This window comes from Amblyomma mixtum, chromosome 3 (genome assembly GCF_055824585.1).
Source record: "Amblyomma mixtum isolate Tamu chromosome 3, ASM5582458v1, whole genome shotgun sequence".
NCBI lineage: Eukaryota > Metazoa > Arthropoda > Arachnida > Ixodida > Ixodidae > Amblyomma > Amblyomma mixtum.
In genome coordinates, this window is record NC_143014.1 from 60808880 (window position 1) to 60833138 (window position 24259).

General features: G+C 48.4%; 1 protein-coding gene across 1 annotated transcript in view; it reads left to right on the forward strand.

Annotated features, from left to right (window-relative positions):
* LOC149350366 (protein O-mannosyl-transferase Tmtc3-like) overlaps positions 1–24259 on the forward strand; it is a 359942-nt gene that overhangs the window by 326916 nt on the left and 8767 nt on the right. The window lies entirely within an intron of this gene.

Below are 24259 nucleotides of genomic sequence, written 5' to 3' on the forward strand. Positions count from 1 at the left end.
GCCCACAGCGGAAGGTGGCCACTTGGTCATCGGATTGTACGCAACCTGCCCACTGTGGGAGTTGGCAATTCAATTAATAATTGATCAAGAGAGGTAATTGTGATGTCATCACAACCGTCCCACCGGGTTGTGAGCAGCCTGGTTTCTAGATAGCAATTTAGATAACAGTAGCGTAAAAAAAAGTCGAAGTAAAAAAATCTGAAAAAAAGCGACGTATGCAAATGTCGGCATCGTCACAGCACAGTGGACACAAGCTACTGCAGCTAGCGGCCCGAATATGGCGGTTGACGAAAAAGAAACGCAAACACACACACAAGTTGTAACAGAACCTGAGACAAAGGTGAAAATTAGTGCTAGCGTATTCCACTCTTAAGTTGACTTAAGTGTCCCCATAGTTTTTTTTTTGCCCTGAAGGCTTTCGCACAAAGTAAAGAAAGGGAGGGGGGGGTTACAAAACATATGAATCAAGCATTCTACACAAGTAAAAATACACAATTCAAATGGAATCTCGATACATAGCAAGCAATATTTTTGAAAATTAGCTAAACGAATACAAACTAGACAACATGTGAAATATAATCAAGATTTTGGAGAACAATGGATAACGCTCACTCTGATTTTGACAGCGTAATTAAATTTGTCTTGATGCGCGCAGGATCCGTGATACACGTGGCTGCATGTGAGGGGTGGCCTCACTATCGGCAGGTTTTAGGCAGGAATGAATAAGATCAATTGGCTTTCATTCTAGTCCCCTGGCTTACTTAGTATTTTATCATTGACTAGACTTCCTGCATAGCCCCTCAAGGGCCAAGCAGCTGGGAGGAGAGTCTTTCTATCATCTTTTCGTCATTCCTGCTCGCATTCAATCTCTTAGTACCCTGATCCCTCCTTTCTTTAGGCCTTAGGGGAGAAACCAAACCAAGAGCACTGCGTGGCCGAGCCACTTGTGTGCCTCTCTTCCGAAGCAGAAAAGCTAACTGGGGGCCACGCCCTTATAACCGGTTGCTAGAGCAATGGATGGGTGTCTCGACCTTGGGAGGCGAACGAAGAGGGCTTTCTTCACGGTTTAATGGGGGCGTACGAATCACAGATGGTCAACCGGCACCTCGAAAGGTTTCACTTGGTGGTGACCGCAGGAACAGCCTGATAAATGGTCTGTTACTAAACTGTTTATTCGGCCGAACTTGCGTCCACAAAGCAAAGAAAACAAATCGTCGTAGGCTAAAGCAATGGGTTCACGCGGCAGTCGACAGGCTGGGGCTGGCCGTCTCGGTCGCACCTTTTTTAAAACGGGTGACGAACTTTCGACATGTCTCATAAAAACCCGGCACCAACATCGGACACTGTAGAAGCTGTAACGCGTGATGCCACATGCTGGCGGTGATAAATAAAAAGCATAATAAAACAACAAACATGGCAAAGTTTTGCCGCAGAATACCACCACATATCGCGCTTTGAATCTAGTAGCTGAAATATGTGGTCACTACGGGCTTGCCGCAATCCCGGAATCCCGATGCTGGTATACAATGTGAAGTTGCGCTATCACCAACTGTGCTTCATGTCATGATCAAAAGCTCGCACGCATACGTTTGGTGAAACGCAGGGTACAGCTGATGCAGGCATGCACACCCATTCCCCGTAGAATCCCTTATGTTGTTGTTGTTGTCATTGTCGTTGTTGTTGTTATTGTTGCCTCTCAAGCGATGGAACATACCTACGGTGGCGGATTGGCCAAAGTTTGGTGCAGATCCAAACAGGAAAAAAATTCATCCAGACTTATCTCAATTGACTCATAAATAAAAATTGAGGGATCTGAGAAAACGAATAACGATTTTTGAGAGATTTTGAGGAGATTAGAATGAAAATCGACGAAACAAAGAAGTGAGGTTTAAAATAAAGTAATTTAAAGGCAATAATAAATTAATAAATTTTGAGAAAAAAGCAAAGGGAAAGGAGAGTTAACACGAAAAGCCTTCGGTCTCGTTAACATACCTGTGGAGAAGCTCATACATTAGCTTAAGGGGATGCCCTTGAATGGTTGCCCCGAGGGATACGAGGACGGGAATAGTAAGCGGCAGCCCTAATCGAGCGAGGGGAATTTCCAAATACTTAACTGTTAGCCGTGCAAACCGCTGGCAGGAGGCAATGAAATGGTCTAAGGATTCAGCGCTCTCGCATGACGCGCATAGATGCCTGAACCAAGAATGATGCATAGATGCATGAACCAAGACTGGTATAAATAAAGATTCAGCCGAGGAATTCTGCCATGCAATAGCGCCATGGAAACCTCACATTGCCTTGAAGTACATGATCGCACGTTCCATGGTAATTTTTAATGTTCATAGTTCGCTGTAGCAAGGATAGGCTCATGGCAGAGGCTCTGGTGTAGTTGGAAACATTCATAACGGGACACAGTCAGCAGGGTAAAGTTTGTAACGACGTGACCAACAGGCCCATTGATGGCTGATTTCGCTAAGAGATCGGCCATTGGGTTTGAATAAATGCCACAGTGCCCTGGAATCCTCTGAAAAAGCACTTCTTGCACATGAAGGGGCACTAAGAACATTAGGGAACGGTACAGGAGACTAGTCCTCGAGCTTTCAAGCGCTGCCAAGACTGCGAGGCAGTTCGAGAGAATGATTACATGAGAAATATAGCGGGGTACTTTTTGAAGGGCCAAAGCAATAGCAAGAAAGTCAGCAGCGAAAATGGCGTATAATCTGGCACCCGCACAGAATAACTCCTATTTAGTGCGTGCGAATAAACACCTACAGCTGCTTTTTCGCCATGTTGAGAGGCAGCTGGGAAAATAAGTGTGGCTCGGATACTGAACGAACCTTCATTTCCCTCTTCCTCTGCGATGCTCACCTGGATAGCAGGTGCAAACATGCATTCAGGGAACCCGTGGTGACTGTACAGTGTATATTTATAAAGTTCAGGCATGCTCTCCACTCTCATCAACGTGTGCTCCCTTAATAGACTTGTGACAGATTTATACGCACAAAACATGCACCAAGACTATGGTACCTGCACGCCTTAGCGAATGACTTGGAACAGCCTAGGTTTCGTTAACAGGTATGAAAATTTTTTACAGACGGCTTTATAAAATATATAATATATTCAAAATGTTTATGTTTTTCACAGAGCGGAATGCGGCCGGCGCGGCCGGAACCCAAACCGATAAACTGACGCTCAGCAGCAGAGTTCCATAGGCATTGAGCCGCAAAATTGAGCGTTCGTATACACCGCGCACTTGAGTTGTAAGCCGTAAATTCTAACATGGAGGGGCTAAACCAAGGAACCTTTCATAACCAGTCCAAGTTAGGCAGTCAGAAGACAACGGGCATGCAGCCGTGGCAGCAATAACAATAATGCGGTTGATTTAAAACACTCACATTGTTGACATGCTGCGGATTATCGAAATGCGTCTGTGCGCATACGATTTAATACTGCTATATACTGCTTAGGCATATTGTATGCAAAATAGTGGCCCCGGTGTTGTGCAACGCCTTCGGTATTCACAAATATGCGCCTAGAACATTAAATGCCATCAGATTATAAAAAAGGGGGCACGCGGAAAAGGCCGTAATTAGAGGCTAAAAAAAAGAGTCAATCGATCGCTCAATAAAAGTTAGTGTCCGCAATGCATAGGATTAGCATCTGAGCGTCTCATGAGCAAAGAGAATGATGAAGGGTTCTCGCGCACGTGTTCTCGAGCCGCCTTCGGCGAAAGCCACCGAACGAACGTGCCACGCCCGCTCAGAATTGCCTCTGACCAACAAGGATTACGCCGCAGCTGCTTTCAGCGACCGAAGCCACCCTCGGACTGCCTACCAGTCTAGTGCGACCAGATGACGCCTCAGCGCTGGCTGAAGCGGAAACCGGCGGCGCTGGCGGCCTTCGGAGAGGGCTGCGTCGACGATGAGCCCAGCCACGGGGCCATTCTTGCAGAAGCTTGGCGACACAATGGAGCCCAGGACATAGCTGGCAGGCGGAGAGACCCTCTTCTGCTGGAGTCTGCTGTTGTGCGCCCTACTCTGACTGCTCCCCGCCCCAACAGGGTTGATCAGCATCATCTGCGGTGGCTCCGGAGATACTTGTTTGCGTCCTGCGGACGCCTGCCAAATGACCAGCGGCTGGATGCCTACGACACGATATGCACCGCAAAGGTAATGGACTTCCCTCTTTTGTCCTGCGCTCCGAAGAACCGGCTCGTAGCCATGATCCATCAAATGGAATTGCCATTTCTTGAGGATACAGAAGAGCGTACTGGTCAGCATGAACACCAGGTCGAAACAGGAGCCGAGGAAGGGTACCGTGTCGTCCTTGTAAACACCCAGCGCGTAACGGTACCCGAAGGATGTGGCCTGTACAGTCGTCACTTCGAGGGTGGCCACATCGTGCTCCTGGTTCTCGACCGCGCTGTCAGTCGTCTCCCCGGAATCACGACAAACCCCGACCTGGAGGCACCTAGTGTGTGTGCGTCATCTCGCTTCAACATCAGAGACGCGAAACAACTCGCGGTCCTGCTGGAAGATCTTGCCCAGGATGCTACTGACGTCATCTGGCACTGGACAGACCCGGTTGTGCGCATACCAGCAGCGCTTACGCCACCAGGCCTCCACACCACCGAAGGCGCAGAAGCACTCGCCATCCTGCCCCAAGATCTAGCCCAGGATGCTGCTGGAGTCTTCCGTCGCACGGCGACTCTGGAGACATGGCTGGTGCCCTTGCGCCGTCTGCCCTCCCCGACGTCAGAGAAGACGAGGAAGAACTTGTGCACCAGCTGCAGGCTCTCTGCTGGACTGGCGCTGGTCTCCCTGACCTTCTGACAAAACCCCGCTGGCGGTGCCCGTGCTGCGTATTGTTCATCTGGCTTCCAAGTGCTCCGGGAAGAGTTGGATAAACCCCCGCACGAAGCCACGCAGCACGATAACATCAGATGCACCACAGGTACGGGTCAGCGGAACAGGAGGTCGCAGGGAGACTACAGCAGGATGGCTACCAGCAGGAGGTGGTGGGGCACAAGCTTCCCTCATCTTCGTTGTGGCTGCAAGACGGCTGCAACTGGCGGAGGGTGAATGAATGCAGCGGCTGCACAGTGGCCCCCGTGGGCAAGGCGCCGTACTGCCCCGGACTCTACCCCGGGCCCGGACTGCCCCATTGATACCTGATGTATCAATGGCAGTAAACCATCTGCGGGACCTTATAAATGAAGATGAAAAGGACATATTAGCCTCAAATGTGACGTTTTATTTCGATCGAGGACTTTGTCGTCGGCAAACTACTATACCATATCTTGTTTTTTCAAGTAGTCGGGCGCATTATCTTTGACTGCTAAATATTCTGATAATGGTTACTTCCGTGAGGTTCGCGCTGCTCATAGTGATGCAGTTTTTTTCTAGTGAATTTACCTCTGTGCTCTATCATCGATTAGCAGAGACCACCCATGCTTTTTCGTCCGCAACTTGTAGCTTGTTCGCAGTCTTACCGCACTAGCCCCATCATTCTCACTGCTGTTGAGAAGGCGTTTGTGCGAACGGGAAGATGAACTTGTGCGGACCGGCATGCTGCATGACCCGACAGATGCAATTCCATGTCAACATGCTTGAATTACACGTCAACCGCCCTAGTCAGGTACTCACTAGTGCGAACTCGGGACTCGACTCGCTCTCGTGGAGAAAGTGTTCGAGGGGTTTCAACCGCAGCACCTGTTGGGCTAATTTTGACTTGTGTACGTTTATAGTACGAAGCAGCCATTGCGTTAAGTGAAAAGTGATTCCACTGCTTTTCAAATGTGTTAGGTAGTTATTTTACTTTGAGCTTAATAAAGGTGTTGACCGGACTCAATCCGGTCTGTTTTCACCAGGATTTTTCTGTCTTGCGCTCTTTCTTTCACTGACTCCAGATCCGGTAACATATCAGATAAATCTTCCCCTTCCACCAGACATGCTAAGAATTTATACTTCTCGCTTCCAGTAAGCTGCGGTTACTTCATTCACTGGCCATGTGGCGCTGCACGCAAGCCGGTCAGGTGAGCAAGTGCCTTCGTCCTGGACGCTTGCAAACAGCGAAGATAGAAGTGCTAATTAAAGAAATGCTAAGGCTTCGTGTTTGGCGTGCGCACCTTGATACCTCCGCAGCAGTTAACTTACGCGGTCCAAAATAAGTTCTTCGTTCTGAGCATGCATCGTAAATTATGCGTAGACGCTCATGAGCCGTTTACAGTTCTTAGCTCTTTGGCGCCCTACAAGGACGAAACGGCGTCCCTCTGTGTTCCCAACGAGTCCGCGAGCCAAGCGCGACCTTGCGCAATTTCGAGCGCTATGGCTTACCAAGCCTCTGTCTTGCGCAATTCGTTTTCAGGGGAGAGCAGCATGTCTCTAACCGCATGCTCTCAAATAACCTTGCGCTAACTCTGGCGTAGTTTTTACGGCCAGTTCGTTGTTCCCATAAGAGCGCTTCTTTCTCATTGAGCCAGTTTTCTTTCGGACAGAAAGAAAACGAAAAAGTGTAACCACATGCGGTGTCAGGGATGACCAAGCACATTACGTTTGCGCCATTTTCGGTATCATGAAAGGACGCAGTTGTTAAAACGAAACAAAAAGGGAAGCAAATGTTCTAGCGTGGAACCCGTTTTTTCTAGGCCGCAAATAAGCCTGTCTGCTCTTTATTTACAAATATGGTGGACATGTGAGCACGCACACGGTGCGGCCGTGTTAGGTGCGAAAAAAAAAAACAAACCTGTTGCGCTTTTTTTTACTGCTTAGATTTTAGTAAGCAGTTTGTTTCTGGAGTCGTTACAAAGCCTCAGGCGTGCTTTCTTCCTCGAAAGTAACGAGTGCGTTGTGCGTCGTACGTTATGATTACTCCATACGTATCTGTGTATGTGTTTCTTTCATCATGCGACGCTCTCTAACACTGCATAGACTGGAGTAGCGTCCAACTTGCGGGTTGATACAAAATGCATGAAACCGCAGTGTTGTGTCGACCTTCCGTTCGATTCATTATGACTCTGCTTGCCGCGAAGGGTGAAAGGGAGACGGGTCTGTGGTTTCTTTCCACTTTTTTTTTTTCATAGTGTTAGGCTGACGCAGTGCGGAACAAGCAAATTAAACATTCCCAGAGACCGCTTGCTTGTTTTTTTAAAAGCATGACGGAAGCATAACTGGCGCAGTTTAAAACCGAGGAGAGCTGAGATAAAAAATAAGAATAAAAACTGACTTGCCTGAATGTGGGGTCATTTCTTAGACCTGAGAGAGTATTTCCACGTGTCGCTAAGAGCGCAACGCGTCATCTAAGTATTTTACAGCCTTTCACAAGAGCTTGCATTTAGTTTCTAGGCGCTGCCTGCGCTCTGGAGCGGCTCAAAGTATAAAAATCGCTAGAAAAAGCAAAATTACCAGCCTTGAGGGTCAAATTATCAAACTCCTTTCACTCTATTTTGTTTACGCTCCTTCTCTAAGAAATGAACTGCAGTAGACGTCTGGGAGAACTTTTATAGCTCAAGAGTTGTTTGTTGAAGGCTGAGATACCTTCTTTTCAGGCTCCTTAATATTTCTTAATTATCAGTTCTTTAAAGTGTTTGGTTAGTACAAATGAAATCAACATGCATATGAATATGAAATGTAAAACAACCGTCAAAAAAGGTAAAATGCGCAAGAAAGAAACCATATTCTCAAATAGAGCGTCACCTCTATATCTGATCTAATTTTGCCCATCATGGGTCTAGAGTTCAGAGTAAATTTCTTTCGGGCTCTTCCTTTCGTTTGTTTTTCTCAACTTCACTATTATCACACGAAACGTAGTAGCAGTCGCATGGTTGTTAGTCCAACGTGTTTAAGAGGAACTGGCTAGTGGAATGCACCTCACTCAAGAGGGTCATTACTCATTAGCCCCGGAGCAGGAAGAATTCTATTTTAGCTTCGATGTTTGTGAGGAAGCTGCACATATTTTCTTCGCGGCTGTATGGCTTCTCTGGGGTGAATGCTAGCGAGTAATTACTTCCTTGATCACGCTATTAATAAGCTCGGTCACTTCGTCAAAATGTGTTGCTGCTTACGTTGAAAAACGAATTGCCTTAACCTAACTAATGACAAACGATAACGGCGCCATAATCTGAACAAATTTGTACGAGAGGCCAGCCGTATTATAATAATTTATTTAATCGATTTGACGTAGCGGTAGTCACGAACCTCATGACCTAACAGGTGGAAAAATGACGACTTATAAGCTAATGAACAAAACGAAAAAACAATATACGAGCAACCGCCCACTGTGGCTCAGTGGTTATGGTGCTCGACTGCTGACCCGAAAGACGCGGGTTCGATCCCGGCCGCGACGGTCGCATTTCGAAGGAGGCAAAATACTAGAGGCCCATGCACTGTGCGATGTCAGTGCACGTTAAATATCCTCCACTACGGCGTCCCACATAGCCTGAGTCGCTTTGGAACGTTGAGCCCCATAAACCAAATCAAATATTTCTAAGAGGTTTTCAGTTGATCTGCTTTATACTCGGCAGTCATGATAATACTTTCGCTGTCAGTTATCGACACGCGAAAAATGGTAGCGTTCGCACGGGCAGATAGAGGCGTTGTGTTTTTATTGTAGACTGTCTTGCCGTAATCTACCTATCTATCCGTCGAGAGAGCAAGTAATGGGGAGCCGGTAAACGGCGCATCGCCATGCTTCACGCGACATGCCCCGAATAAGCAGAGTGGTGGCCACGTTTTCAGCGGGCCACAACCCAACTGCACTGTCCAGTCTCCATATCGATTTTGCGTTGGCTGATCGTCCTCCAACGCGCTGATAAGCCGACGTACGTCGCGCCGGTTTCCGCCGGTAAGCCCGGAGCGCAACGTGTAATTTATGCGGGTGCGCACTACGCGCTCTGCAGTCGCAGCGTAGCGTGAGACCGGAGCTCTGCAAAAGATTGGTTGGTTTATGGGGTTTAACGTACCAAAGCGACTAAGGCTATGAGAGACGCCGTAGTGGAGGGCTCCGGAAATTTCGACCACCTGGGGTTCTTTAACGTGCACTGACATCGCACAGTACACGGGCCTCTAAAATTTCGCCTCCATCGAAATTCAACCGCCGCGGCCGGGATCGAACCCGCGTCTTTCGGGTCAGCAGCCGAGCACCATAACCACTGAGCCACCGCGGCGGCTCTGCAAAAGAAATGCGTTTCCTTGTGAACGCATATACTATTTGTTCCGGATCACACGGTTGTGTGCAGAGACGAATCGAGTGTTCAATACACGCACGTGCCAAACCGAATGCAGAGAGGAAGGTACCTTTTAGTACTGCGCCTGAATAAGAATTGTGCCGTGCATTCAGAGGGGTGTTTCCGTCCTCGCCCTGCATTAACTCCCTCGACAGCGACAGGGGCGGTGTATAGAAGCGTGGGCGCTCAGCCCGGCACACTCGGCTTATACCAGACATGTGCTTCGAGCATATTGTCCTTCCTAAAAAAAATGTGCCACGCCAGTCAGAATCTATGTTATCTTTCTTTCTGCGTGCACTGATCAAAATGCCTAGGCCTTGTAGGTTTCCATGCTTCCATGTTCTCACATTGAGCATTACGCTGCAAATAAAAGCGACGCGCACGGCGCATACTTTTTCTTTCCGCTTTGGTTGGTTTCGTTGAAGGGGATTTAACGTCCCAAAGCGACCAAGGCTATGTGAGACGCCGTAGTGGAGGGCTCCGGAAATTTCGACCACCTGGGGTTCTTTAACGTGCACTGACATCGCACAGTACACGGGCCTCTAGAATTTCGCCTCCAAAGAAATTCTAGCCGCCGCGGCCGGGATCGAACCCGCGTCTTTTGGGTCAGCAGCCGAGCACCATAACCACTCAGCCACCGCGGCGGCTTTCCGCTTTCGTTTGTGTGCTTTGCACATGGGAATTTACGCTCTTCATGCCCACATCGCCGCATCTTAATGGCGATATGACATGGTTGTTCTTCATATTGCAGTTTTGTACTTCAGTAAATAATACAAGAGCTTATGATTCAATTTTCAAAATTTCAGTACCGTGGACGCGTTTTATACTCCGCCGTAATGATTGCTGGCGCGACGGCACAAGGGCATACACGAAGGCCTGCTAACGTCGCAGGAATGCCGCAACCAGGTTTCTTGTCCCCTGCAATTTCGTGGGCGATGGAAGTAGTATGCGGCCCTCATATATGAATGAACTGAGTCGCAAAAGCGATCACAGTAACGTAGGTTTTCGTCGGTGTAGTTGGGTCCGATCACACTAGGCAGATGCGACGCTGGTCGACGGTCGGTGGGCTGGTCGATATGCGGATGCCACCACATAGCACCGGTCTGTCACACTAGACCGACGACGACGCCAGCACGACCAACGACCGCGTTCGTAGTAGTGTAAACAGTGAGCTTAGTGGGAGCCATGGAGGAGAGTATGGTGTGGGGAGTTAGGACTGGGCATCCCACTACTGCCACCACTGTTAGGCCTGGGCATCCCACCCGGTCAGCACTTTTGGGACTGGAGCATCTCAGCCTGCTGCCACGGTTGCGCAGAGCTGAACGGTCGAGGCGACGGTGAGTCAAAGAAACGTTTATGTGCAGTATGTACAAGGGCTTTACATAATCGGCACAAGGGCCGAGAGCACAAGGGGCTAGTACAAAGGAGCAGGGCAATGCCCCGGGAGAGCGTCTTTCTGGCGTGATGTCTCGTCTGCTACCCGTCCGCTGCTCCTCTCAGCGCGGCTCCGTTTTTATAGCCTCCGGTGACGGTTGCAGTAGCCAACCGCTTGAACCCTCCAATCAGGTCACGCCATTGGGCACCATTTGAATTGGACGAATGGCCATTAGGAGCTCGGCTGCTATAAGTTTGCAGCCTGGAAAGGGCTGCCGGCGAAGCGTCGATTGAGTCTCGAGCCGACGCTAGCGCGGAGAGGGAAAGGAACTGCGCCGGACGAGCCAGGATGAATCATGCGGCAAGCCGCGACATGTCCGAGAGTCCGGGATTGCTTTGCGCAATCGCGGGCGCACGACGCTGGTTTCCACGAAGGCCAGCGGAATGCGTGCTCGGGCATAACAGGGGCTAGTTGGTGTGACAGTCTATAAATTAAAAATTTTAAAAACTTAAAAACCTGGTGGCAAACCTCATTATAGCCACGGTGACATCTGCGACGTTACGTGCACTGGCGAACATGTGTTTTCATTCGGTAGACGTCTGCACGGGCCGATATCTACGATGGGCCCGACCCTACTCGCTGCTACTTCGGTCCGGATTGAAGACCCGACCGCGGCCCGTTATCAATTTCTAATGACCGCCCAGCCCCGCCCGGTGTTCATTCGGTCGCGCCCGTGCAGGCCCGTTTGCTTCTGATGACGAAAATTCGCACTTAAAAAAAGAAGAGAAATACAACAAGCAGTAAACAGACATCTGCGCAGCAGCTGTAAGAGTTGCAGAAATAAAGAAGCGCAACATTGGGTAAGTAGCGGTGACGAGTGCCTACGCAAGCTGGGCACAACCGAAAAAAATTCAGGGGGCACTTTGTTGACCTAAAGTGCGGTGAGACAAAAGCTTTAAGCGCGGTGTTGGTGCTTGTGTCAGTGATGCGTGGTTAAGATGTTAAGCTTCGCATCTTAGAGTGAAACGCGACAGCGTATTGCAACGCTGCCAGGGAGTTCACAGAACGCCATCGCCGGTTCGGTTCTATGCCTTGTTCGTCGGTAAATTGGTTTTTGAGGAAAGGAAATGTATCTGTCTCGCATTCCTCAGTGGACACCTGAACCTCGCCGTAACGGGAAGGGAGCAAGATGGGAGTGAACGAAGACACCGTATTCACTAGACGCGCCTTTGTTCATTCCAAACCATCGAGCTGGCATGGCGGAGTGGTTAGCATGCTCGTCTCGCACTCCGGAGACCGGGGTTCGATTCCCGAACTCGACCAATTTTCTACTCGGTTTTATTTATTTATCTGGCCTGACTAGAAAGGTTAATTAGGCTAATTGGTGAAGTAAGCAATGAACTAAACTTATTCCCACTTACTTGGAGCATAACTATACGATCCCTTTAATTGGCTGCATGGTTACTAGCCAAAGTACAATTGGCCCCGTTTGAAATTCGCGCACTGTGACGTCACGACGTTTCGACCAATTGAAAAGCGTGACATTACACGTACGCGTGTACCCCCCTGAAATTCGCGGGGACTTTACGCCACTGGCGAATTCACAAGTTTAGTGCATGCAAATGGTCGTCGAGTGTAGCTCTGGCCACAGTGACCTCAAACCGACGACTGCTTGCATCGCAGACCGCGAGTACAATAAGGAAGAAGTGCCTTTGTGACCCGGTCTGCAGAGCATGTGCTGAAGGCTTCCGGCTGCAGTCGTCGACGTCGACTGTGGTGGCTGTTTATGAGCAGGAGTAGATAATATTTAAGATAAGGAGAGCCCACCTTGCGTTTTATGCCATGCAAATGAGCAGCACTGTTTGTGCACAGCCTAACAACCAGAGCGCGGGCTGCAGTTGTAACTGTCGCTTTCCTAGAGGAATTCCGTGCACGCACAGTAAATGCTAAATAGTGTACTATTGTTTTAAAGCAGTCTTTTAGCGAATACACAAGTTTTTTACCCAACACTTGCAAGCAGCAGAAAAAAAAAAAGCGAGCAGTCACGCATAGCCTCGGGAGCCGAAGCAGTCGCGCGGCGCCGGGACGAAATGAAGACGGCGGCGGCTCATCTTCGGTGCGGGCCGTGAAACTAATATTAGAGTCGAGCGTGATTTTGCCAGCGGCTTCGTTTTACAAAAGGGTTCTACGAGCCTAAAAGAATGTATGTACGACCAACACACGCACGCACACGATATATCTTTCGTGCCACAAGGTTTATTCTAGTGCCACCTCGTAATAATTTGAGTTCAATTACCGAGCCGACGATCAGCGTGCAAGAACTTGATAGTCAGCAACGGAGCGGCACCGCGACATCCTTCACGACGCACATCGGCAAACGCATGCACGACACCTGCCGTTTCTCACATACGGGAGCACTTGGCTGCTGATGAGAGGCCGCACTCATAACATACGAATAGCATGCTTCTAAGTGTAAATAATACAGCAGGGGCCGTCGATTTCTGTTTCCTCAACAATCAGAAGACGGGCACCACAAACAAGTCTGCTTTCCCAAGGATCACTAAGCTCGCGTTCTATGCTGAAGGCCTACAAAAAAAAAAACACGAAAAATGCATCTTATTTCGCTAAGCTAAAAAAAAAAAAACTTCAAGTGACTGCCGTCCACGGATTGCATGCAGACACCTCAACGCAGCGAACCCCGCGCAGCAGACGACGCGGGGTGGGTATGCCCTTGTGACGTCTGCTCTCAGAGGTTGCCAGACCAGTAAGCTGCCCGCAAAAGAAACGAAAAAAAAAATCGTTTTAAAAATATCTATTGTACCGAATCAGCTGAAACTTCGCGCAATTGCAATTTGATGCTTTGGGAGTAAATTTCAGTAAGCAGGGTATGCACGAAAATAGGCTGTCATGGCTCCTTCAAGGCATGCGCCGTAGCCTCTTTCCCGGTCAGTCTCATTCAACCTGCGACACAACGCAAGAAAGAACGAGCTCACAAATTTAAATAGACTTCCAGCGACCAAAGCACGCACTGCAGGCATAACGCGGTGGCCGGCTTCGTTTGCCGCGTGAAAAAATAATTCAAAGAAGTGCTGTTTACGCTTAATGCACCTTGCATTCCATACGTACCCCCGGTCTTTTACCCTCAATTCTGCTATCGTTGTGTTGACTTGATGCCGACTTTCAGCTTCAGTTGCTTACATGCCCGCTTTCTTCTTACCACGCATTGTTGTTCTATCCCACGGATGTAGTGCCCTGAAGATGCCCAGGGAAGCGCTCGCTTTTCATATAGCTCTAGGTGCTGTCTTCAAAGTGCGCACAGAAACTTAGACCACTATGCCTCACGTAACCCGCGGTTGCTTCAATAATATAGCGCGCCACATTAACAGCGTCAGTCTTGGAGTCGCGATGCCCAATTCGGGCACTCACTTCTACATTCTCTTGTTGTTACACACGAACAAACGCACTAACAAAGTGATTTGTGGTGTGTACTGTTTGTTTTGATCTTCTAAAACGTCATACCGAAGATGTCGCCTCCACTGCCGATAATACTAGACATATATGTCGGGAGTTTTAGTATTTTATTGTCCGATTACTCGTTTGAATGTTTCTCTGAGCTGAATGCCCGTTTTAAATAATAAAATAAAGAACACATAGCTACCTACTAAGATAGGCGCTATATGTCTGCTCACTGCAAATCTTTGGAAGACCTTGCCACAACACCAAATGGTTAACGTAAATTGCTGATAGTATACTGCCGTGTAAGATGTAGAACCAGTGCGCCGCTTTAACAAGCGTATAGAACGTCAGTTTGATGTCGGTGAAAAGCGTTTAAATACGAAAATATACTTCTATTTCTTTCTTTTTTATTTACATGACCGTTATTTTCTGAGAACTTATTCTCAGTAACGTTGCTTGCACGGAGTCGAAAAGAATTCACCGTTCTTTCGTTCCCGCGCTCAGCGGTGAAATAAAAAGCGAAAGGAGCAGTATGAGACCGCACAGAAGGTTTGCGCCCTTATAAGGATCGCACGGGGAACTGAACCACGAGAGTGCGACGAGATGGGAGGGTGGGGAGCAAAGAACGTTCCGCGGGAGGCGCGGAGGACTGCTTTCCCTTTTTCTCCACTATTAGGAGAGCGGCGGAGCACAAAGAATAGCAAAGCGGGCGCTCCTCGACGCCGCGAGCGCAGCGTGAGGGATTCCACTGTTATGCTGGTCCAGATGTGGAAAGATGGGAAACGAAATAGCTTCCGCGCGCGGCTGGAGAGTGGGAGTGGGCGACCGCCAACTTGCGGCCGACCGATAAGGCGAACGGCGCGAATCATCGAGTCATTTCACGTTTGGGTATTTCCGCTGGAGGACCGCGTCGCATACCCGTCGCGGCAATGCAAGAGTGATAGGCACGCCAGCACCAAAACTACACGGCTGAGTACTGTGCCCGTAGTCGATATTTTCGCGCGGCAAGAAATAAAAAGAAAGTTTTGAGCAGCGACGTTGCCGTTTCGCTCGTTTTGTAGTATGTTCCCCCTCTTTCGTTTCCTTTGTTTTTGGCAGCATTTGCCTGGCCAAACTACCACGATCTAAGATCTCGCATCCCTTGGCGCCGACAAACTTGCATACTGCATAGCTTGCTCGTGCGCCTATGCGCTCCTGAGGCGTGCGAAGCCTTATGCAGACCCACAAATATCTTGGAAAGAAATTACGGCGCGTATCTTTTTACATTTTTTAAAGCATCAGAAAGGTGCTAGCATTGACTTTGAGCGACTTGTGTCTGGCAGTTTGACCTTTATACCTTCTCTACCTGTAAATTCTGTTCTGATCGAATGTAAACCTGCAGGGCAAGTGCTTAAGAACGTCCTAGTCGCACTTAAATGACATAATCGTGGCGTGATGCACTGTAGACGATTTATTCACAGCCCCATTTGTGATGTCTCTGTAGCTACGGACATCAGCCGCAACTTCTTATGTCCTGTTTGTTTGTTTTCGCGTATATCGCATGCTTTTCGCGATGTCCAGTTGTTTCTTTTAGATACGCTTCGTTCTCGACCAAATTAACCACATAATTTCTCTGTTAACCAGTAATATTATGTAAAAGGCACGATCTCTCCGTATAAACCATACTCTTATCCCAAATTCACCTCGAGAGTGAAAACAATGAGCATTCACTTACAATACATTACAAAACTGCTGTAAAACAACACTTAAACTTATATAAAAAATACGGTGCAGTATGGTAATTTGTATTAACAAGTCCTAATGTACATATGCAGCTTATCACTGTGCCTTAGTGAAGATTTGCGTGTGCGTACAATAGGTCAGCTAACTACAGTACTTCAAAATTCTCGCAGATATTGTGTCACATGTCCCGTCACCCAAAAAGCATTCAACATGAGTGGTAAGCAGTCTACGTAGTGAAGGCCGGTTTACTTCATGTAATCGATTAGACGCACACGCTTTGTAGCCGAACCCGCCGTGGTGCCTCAGTGTTAGTGGCATCGAGTTGTTGAGGCCGCGGTGGCAGACTCGAATTCCGGCTGCCGCGGCCGAATTTCGATAGAGAACAAATGCGAAAAACCGTGTGTCCTTACTGTGCGATGTGAGTGCACGTAAGAGAATTTCAGGTGGTGGAAATTAATACGGAGCCCTCTATCACAACCTCTCTCATACCCCCAGGAGCAGCTTTGGGACTTTAAACCCCGCATACCACCACCATGAGTCCGCAGGATTGGTCTTGGCTGGAGCGGCACGTTCGTGCAGTGCAATTTCAGCGAGTGTAAAAAAAAAAGAAGAAAGGCGCATGTAATCGAAATTCATCCAGAGCCCTTCAATAGCCCAGCTGTAGCTTTGGCAAGGAAAAAAGCTATCGATTTACTTGAGTTACCGGTCTAAAGACAGCTAGGGCTGACGGCAGCTCAGCTAGTAAATGATGGTAACATACGCACGGTCTGCTTTTTTGGGGGCATTGGTGTGCCACTGACTGAGCGCAGATTAATTGCATGCGGTGCTTTTTTTTACGTCTTGAAACAGTTTGTATCTCGTCTAAGCTCTAATAAATTCTCGGATGACAACGCAGAGAACATGCATCGATGGACGAAGGCACAATTTTTTATGGCAGGGAAACGATGTATTTTTGCGAAACAAACGATCTGATTAAGTTCCCGTCGAATATTTTCCTTGCAAAAGAAAAAGGAACTTTGGCATTGAAAGTGGCCGATCCTAATGGCATCTTGAAGATGTAGTGAAGACAGCGCGATGAACGAGGAAAAAACTAGAGCACACAGTCGAGAAGAAAACTGGTGCCAGTCAAAGTATACAGCCTCTCTTCGGCGTTTTGGAGCCATCTTCAGGAGACGCTAGGCGCGTACGCAAAATACTCAAGTCCGAGTGGCGCTGGTTCCGTCGTTTGTGTTCTACTTTTCTCCTCGTTCGTCGCGCCGTCTTCATTGCATCTTCAAGCATGAACCAACTAGCCCAAAAATGAGTTTTATTTAAAGGCTGCTTTCGAAACGCCGTAAAATAATCTTAGAATAATTTTCCAAATAACGGGCGCACTCTTTTTTGTGTATCTGATCGCAGAAACAATGATCGATGCGCGCGTTCGCGATCGCACCAGAGACAGACCGCCAACAAATGCTCCCGTCTACGATATTTTCTTGTGTCGTGTGTTCCACAGCGGTACATCGCCTTATGTAGTTTTGTGCTACGTTTAGTGGGCAATTAAAATTGTGATTACCCTCTTAACCAGCAATATTATGTAAAACGCAAAATGTTTTTGTATCAATCGCATCTTATAACATGCTTTCGTCAGTAGTCGGTCCCTTGAGTCGTGTTTCACGCAGTGATCACCTTAAAATTCAATATTAGTTTTATAGTTCGAAGCAGTTTGAAGTTGTGGGCGAGATTGACAACGTAATGTCGTGTGCTGCCGCGCACGGCCTTTTTTTTTTTCGAAGTTTTACTTGTTTTGGAGTCTGCTCAAGCCCTGCCCTGCCCTGCGACCACTGTCAGTGAATCAAACAGAATACACATCTGTCATTATTTTTTGCATAAGCCCTAGACAAATGCGAATTAATACACTGTTGTTAACCAGAAAACATCTGTTGACATTCACATCTCTTGTGGCATTGTGACATCTCTTGTGGCGAAATAAAGCTAGGTCAGCATTCTTCAACCAACTATGTCTGGCGCCCCAACTGCCTTCCTGTTTTGAAAGCACTTCGCTATTGGAGATTTTAATTGCCACCATTGTGGCCGAAGCCTATTGTTGGCGCGGTCTTAGAAGGAGATGTCGATTACCCTGAGAATGACAGCCGACTATATGTGCTTCCAAAACATAGCCGCACAGAGGGTGTAGGGCTTGGATTCCATTCACGTCCGCAGCACCTGCAACCGTTATTTCATGACGAATTACCCGACTTCTCCAATGATTCATTGCACTTTTACAGCGATATAGCTGTATGAAGGATCTTCTTCGAGGCAAACAGCACCGGCGTCGTAGTATGTTGTGACCGAGAACTCCCACGTTAGCACTGCGGTCTTTAATCGTACCAGTCGCGGAAATCCCCTGCGAAACACAGCTAGTCGCCGCGACCACTTGGTGGTAGTATTTAAGGAGCGCCGTAAGACGCTGTCGCGTCCTCTCCGCAACGCTGTGGGCCAGGAATTTTACGGGGTACGAACGCTTGGAAGTGTCGTATGCTGATAAAAGCCACAGCGTCGTTTTGCTCATACACCTCCTACACTCGTTAGATGCAGCGGAGCGGTGACCGAGCGGCCGGCCTCTATAATTGCGTTCTCTCAACGGTACAGTACCCCGACTTCGCGTTTCGCTTTCCGGTTAGTATGGCTGCTTTTTAAACGAGATTGGTGTAGATACAAAGGGCAGTAAAATTATTCTTTTCATCACAGGGACTCGATGTGCTGTCACACGCGTCCAAATGTGCAGCGCTCATCCACTGCGCCACAGAACCGATGGGTATCTGCCTTCTTAACTGTGCCCTTAATTGTTTTCTTAAATTTTTTTCTTTTAACCGCCACGCGGTGCTGCTTAACGGCGGCCCATAGAAGGTGCCGAACCATTTCAAGGAGTATAGCTCCGAGCATAATCATCACATTAACCAGGGCACCCAACTTAGCGGTGCCCGCCCGCTACAAAAAGCAAAGCCTCAAGTGGCTATCTCTATAGGCGACTGTTACGTTTAGAGAAAGGAATCATGCGTGCGGGAAGCCATCACCGATGGAGCTTCAAAACTAACGCGATCACTTCATCATGGCTGTCTGTGGGCGACCAGGGCGAAGGTGGCTGCACACCGGGTCGGCTTGAGTGTCACGCCGCAGATGAAACAAAGCTTAATGCAAGCAAACTGTGCGTCTGACAGCTAAATGTCATCATCATTATAATTTTCCACCTTTAAGGGCCCCTGATTCACTAAGTGATCCCGAATAACAATTCATAAAAGAGGTGGACCTAAATATGAATAGCAGACACAAGTAAAACACAGTTGCGCGCATTGGAGCAACGTGTTGTAAGAAATGAGCCGCCGCGGTGGCTCATTGGTTATGGTGCTCGGCTGCTTACCTGGAAGGCACAGGGTTTGATCCCGGCGCCGGCGGGTGGATTTCGACGGAGGAGAAATCCTAGAGGTCTGTGTACTGTGCGATGTCAATGCACGTCAATTATCCCAGCTGGTCGAAATCATCCGAAGCGCTGCAGGACTACGGTGTACTACATAACCCGAGTCGCTTTAGGATGTTAAATCCCTTAAAACCAAACCGTTTTAAGAAATGCTTTGAAATAAAATAAGAAACAAGTCAATAAGTCAGTAAGCGGACGTTACACGAGTTCATGACAAAAACGATCTATTAATGACTGAATTTTACAGAATTTGGTTCAGTGCCAATTCGGTCAGGAAGTTGGTTTCACTCCGCAATAGCAGTTGGTAGGAATGATTAAAGGCGGCGTTTGGTGAACCATGCATCCACTGAGCACTTTTGCAATCCAACTTGTAATTTCAAAAGAATACCGTACAATTTTCAGCACGCCAGGCAAAATAAAAGCATGTGCCTTATAACGCAGGAGTCGCGAAATCGTCTGTAAATGAGAGAGGGAAAGCACAGGGCTGAGCAAGAGCGTATTCAGTGGCGAACCACCTGGATTTGGCTGCCACCGCGCAGGTATTGTTGTGACTTGTTTGCACCGGTAGAGGGTGAAAGTCTGGAAGTGAATGCGGGAATATCATTTAATGTCTACATTCATAATTTTCAGCGTCCGTCACAGGCGTGGTGTTCTTCGCGAGCGCAGTTTTCACAGACCCGCGCTGCATCAGAATAAAGGGCATACAGAGGAAACTTATAAGCGCACACTCTATGCACTGCCACTCATGTGTATGCTGCATACACGGCCGCTTGGGTAGGAATGCAGGGTAGGCATGCCATCCAGCTGTGCTCGCAAAAAGAAGGATAAAGAAACCGAAGAAGAAGGTAGCCTGGGTACAATACACGGGATTTTATCGGAGCTCCGATAAGAACGACAAAATCAAATTAGAAGCTTAGATTAATGACTCAGAAAAAGAGCCTCTCCCGCACCTCTACTGTACCGAGAGTTTTAAGAAATACAGCGGTGGAATGTTGCAGCAACTATCGCTTGAAGCCCGCCGGCTCTCCTCGTTTGGTAGCACTTTGAGTGAAGATGCATGCGGCGATCCTAACGCTGTGATACGCGTTTGATGTAAGTATGAGTGATCACACTAGCTCACACTCGTCGTAAAAGTATTCCTCTGTGGTTCATACACTGACACACTAAGAGGTGAAAATCAGCAAGTGTGGTTCAGCTTGGCCACATTAGCTGAAGTTGGCTGAAGCCAGGTTGGCTTCAGAAGGATGGGGCAGTAGTTGGCCGAGGAAGAAACAAGGTTGTTCGCAGCTGCTCATCGCATGGCAGACAAAGCGCCAAGCCTCTGCGAATCCGCCTGGGTGGCTCGGTGAAAAAGTCATTCACGTGAAAACACATTGTCAAAGGATGAATCTTCTGTACATTCGCGAAGGAGAGGGAAGGCGCGGTCGCATTCTGCCAATCGAGCCCGATCGCTCTTAACCCATAAAGGGGGAGGAGGAGGGTATAATCAAAGGAAAGGCGCGTACATTCTTACAGTGTGCTTCCACCTATGGTGGACATTCCCCGCATCTGGGCGTTGTGTGTTTGTCTGAAGCCGGTTTTGTGGCAGGCTGCTCACCTGCCCACCAGGTGTGGGCCAGCCTGCCCACCGTGTCAGGCGGCAGCCCATTCAATCGTGAGAGGCTGCTCGGGAAGAGCAACCTAGGTCGCAACCCATCCCATGTAGCTCAAGTTGCACCGAGTTGAGTTGAGATGCTGTAAGCTACAGGTGGGATTAGCCTTGAGATTTCTGCCGGTGATTGCTCCACCATAGCGACACCTATAATAACTAAATCACATGATCCGGCACCGAACTCACAAACGCAAATAATGGTTTATGGTTTATGAGGGTTTAACGTATTGAAGGGTTCCGAAAATTTCGACCTCCTGCGGTTCTTTAGTGTGCCCTGACAACGCACAGCACACGGGCCTCTAGAATTTCGCCTTCATCGAAATTCAACCACCGGGGCCGGGATCGAACCCGCGTCTTTCGGGTCAGCAGCCAAGCGCCATAACCACTGAGTCACCACGGTGGCAAACACAAATAATAGTCACTCCTGCTGTCACCATGTAGAGACTAAGTCCTTGTCCAGTAAGTACTTTAAAAGAAGACGTGAAGCCTCCTTTCTACGGAATTGGTTCTCGCGCGGGAAAACAATGTCCTGAAGGGAGCTGTGAGGGAGGCCTGCCTTCTTGAGAGAACAGAATAACACGCACCTTTCCACGTTGTAAAGAGTACAGCACATTAAGTAATGTCCTATATCACCGCACACACCACACATTGAACATGATGGAGGCGACGCCAGGCGCGTCTTATACGAGGTCTGTTAGAAAAGTATCCGACCTTTGGCCGTTGAAAAAAACTTGCATAACTGGAGCGTTGCAAACCTAGTCATCTTTAAAGTAGTCTACTTGGGACTCCACACACTTCTCCCAGCGGCGCTGCCATTGTGGGAAGTATTCCGAAAAGGCCCTTTTCGGAATGGAGTTTAGCTCAGCTGTCGTTGCAGCCATAATGTTCTTCCTTGTCTGAAATCGCGCTCCTTTCAATGGCCTTTTGATTTTGGGAACCAGCCAGAAATCGCAGGGGCCATATCAGGACAGTAAGGAGTCTGTTGAACTACAGGAGTCTGGTTTTTCACCAAAAAATCTGATTCGAGTGCGAGGAATGTGCAGGAGCATTGACGCGATGGGTGCGCCAATTTCCTGTTGACCTCAGCTCCGGGTTCTTGCGCCGCACAGCATCACGGAGGCAACGGAGGACATCCCTGTAGTACTCTTTGGTCATTGTTTGACCCTGTAGAGTGCGTACTCGTGGTCTGCCACACAGAGGGTGTCAAAGAAAGCAGTCAGCATCACTTTCACATTGCTGCGCAATTGGCGGGCCTTCTTAAGTCTTGGTGACGTGGAATGCTTCCACTCTGACGACTGGGATCTGGTTTCCGGGTCGTACCTGTATACCCAAGACTCGTCACTAGTGATTATGATGTTGATGAAGTCGGGGTCACTGTTTGCGGAATCCAGCATGTCCTGTGAGACTTCAACACGAAGCTGCTTTTGCTCCACCGTGAGCAGCTTCGGCACGAATTTCGCCGCAACTCTCTCCATGGCCAAATCTTCGGTGATAATGGAATGTGCGGAGAAATTGCTCATGTCCACCTCTTCCTCAATTTCTCGGATAGTCACGCGACAGTCCCGCATCACCATATTGTTCAGTTCGGCAATGACCTGGTCATTATGGCATGTTGATGGCCGATTGGAGCGTGGCTCGTTCTCCACCGATGTGCGGCCATCTTTAAAACAATTGTAACACTGCTTAAACTGTGTGTTGCTCATAGCATCTTCACCGAAAGCCGTCTGAATATTTCGAATGGTTTCCACTCGGCTGTCGCCAAGTTTATGGCAAAATTTGTTGCACTAGCGCTGCTCCTTTCACTCCGCCATTTTCCTTGCAATAAAAAACCGACGAGAGCACTGCACACTGCCTCACTCAAACGCTGCTTCCCAGCGACTGACGCTATCGGCAGGCGGGAAAAAATTCATGCATGCGCATGAAGGTTCAAGGTCGCCTGATGCAAGCGCGCTTGTCTCATATCCATCAGGTGTTCGCAAAAAAAAATAAAGTCGGATACTTTTCTAACAGAGGCTCGTACATCCACGCAGAAGTACGAGCACAAACCGTGCGCATGCGGTACACTAAAGTTGCTTGGTATCTTTGGAGACTATTGGTCACACATGGCTTGTTGGGTGAGCCCCACAAAGAAATGAAGTGACTCAACCCTGTTTCTCTGAAGAGTCTCTTGCCATCTTGAGGAACTCTTCTCCAAGGGTTCCCAGACAGCGCTCTATGGGCAAGGCTGTCCGCCATTTCGTTGTCTTTGACATCTATGTGCGAGGGCACCCTTTGGAAGCGTATAGAGAAGCCTCTGCTGCTCCGATTATGCAACAAGCGTAGAGAGCTAAGACACAAATCATCAGTAGAGAACCCACGTTCTAACCTTTGGAGGGCAGACTTTGAATCCGAAAGGATAGCAACAGGTTGAGCCGCACAAGACCCTAGCTTCTTGAGAGCCGCCTGAATGGCAACGCTTTCGGCCGTTGTGGAGGACACGACTTCAGTAAAGCGGACAGACCAGGTACATTTCAAAGAGGGAATGTGAAAAGCAGCAGCACTAGCTCCTCTGGCCTTGTCCACACAGCCATAAGTAAAAATTCGAAGATGGCGAGCATATTCGGACTCATTGTGTTCCAATACGAGCGAGCGTGTGGCCGCCGAAGGAGAACTCCGCTTAGCGCGAAGATGACGAATTGTCAACGAGCAGTCGAGGCTCGCAAATGACCAAGGTGGTTCCATCCTCTTGCTCTGAACTCCAACGGCAAGAACCAGCGAACCAAGGTTATTAAGTGCCGTGTACATCGAGACTCTGTTCTCTTTCGAAGGTGCTGTAGAAGGGCTCGCCCGGCTACCGTCTCTTTGAGGCGGCCAAGTTGCACTAATAACCTTTGTGAAGCGACAAGGCTAAGAGGTTTCGATAGAGAGTCATAAAGAACTGCCTTGTTAGGAGCAGTCTGTGGAACCTCAAGAGCTCTCCTGAGGCCCTTTCTGTGCAAATCTGCAAGACGTTCAAGCTGTGATACCGATGGGGAAATTAAAAAGAGCTTATACATTATGCGACTCGTCACCAGTGGTTCGTGAAGCCTGATCATTGAAGAAGTGTGATTTCCCCTTTGCTCACTTGCGATTCTACGGAGCACATTGAGATGCGAAGATAATGATGCCAAAATTGAGTCCACAGCCCGTCGCCACTGTAGACGGTAGTCAATAATAACGCCCAAAAAGCGCATGGGAGTCTATTGACGAATGCAAGAGTTGTCGAAGTCTATCTTCAGCCGCGCATAGCGTCTTCCTACTCCTGGAAACAGGACGAAGCCAGAATTTTCCACTGAGAGAGACAAACCAACACCTTGAAGGTAATTTTGAACTGAAACCAGGACCTGTCGAGCTATC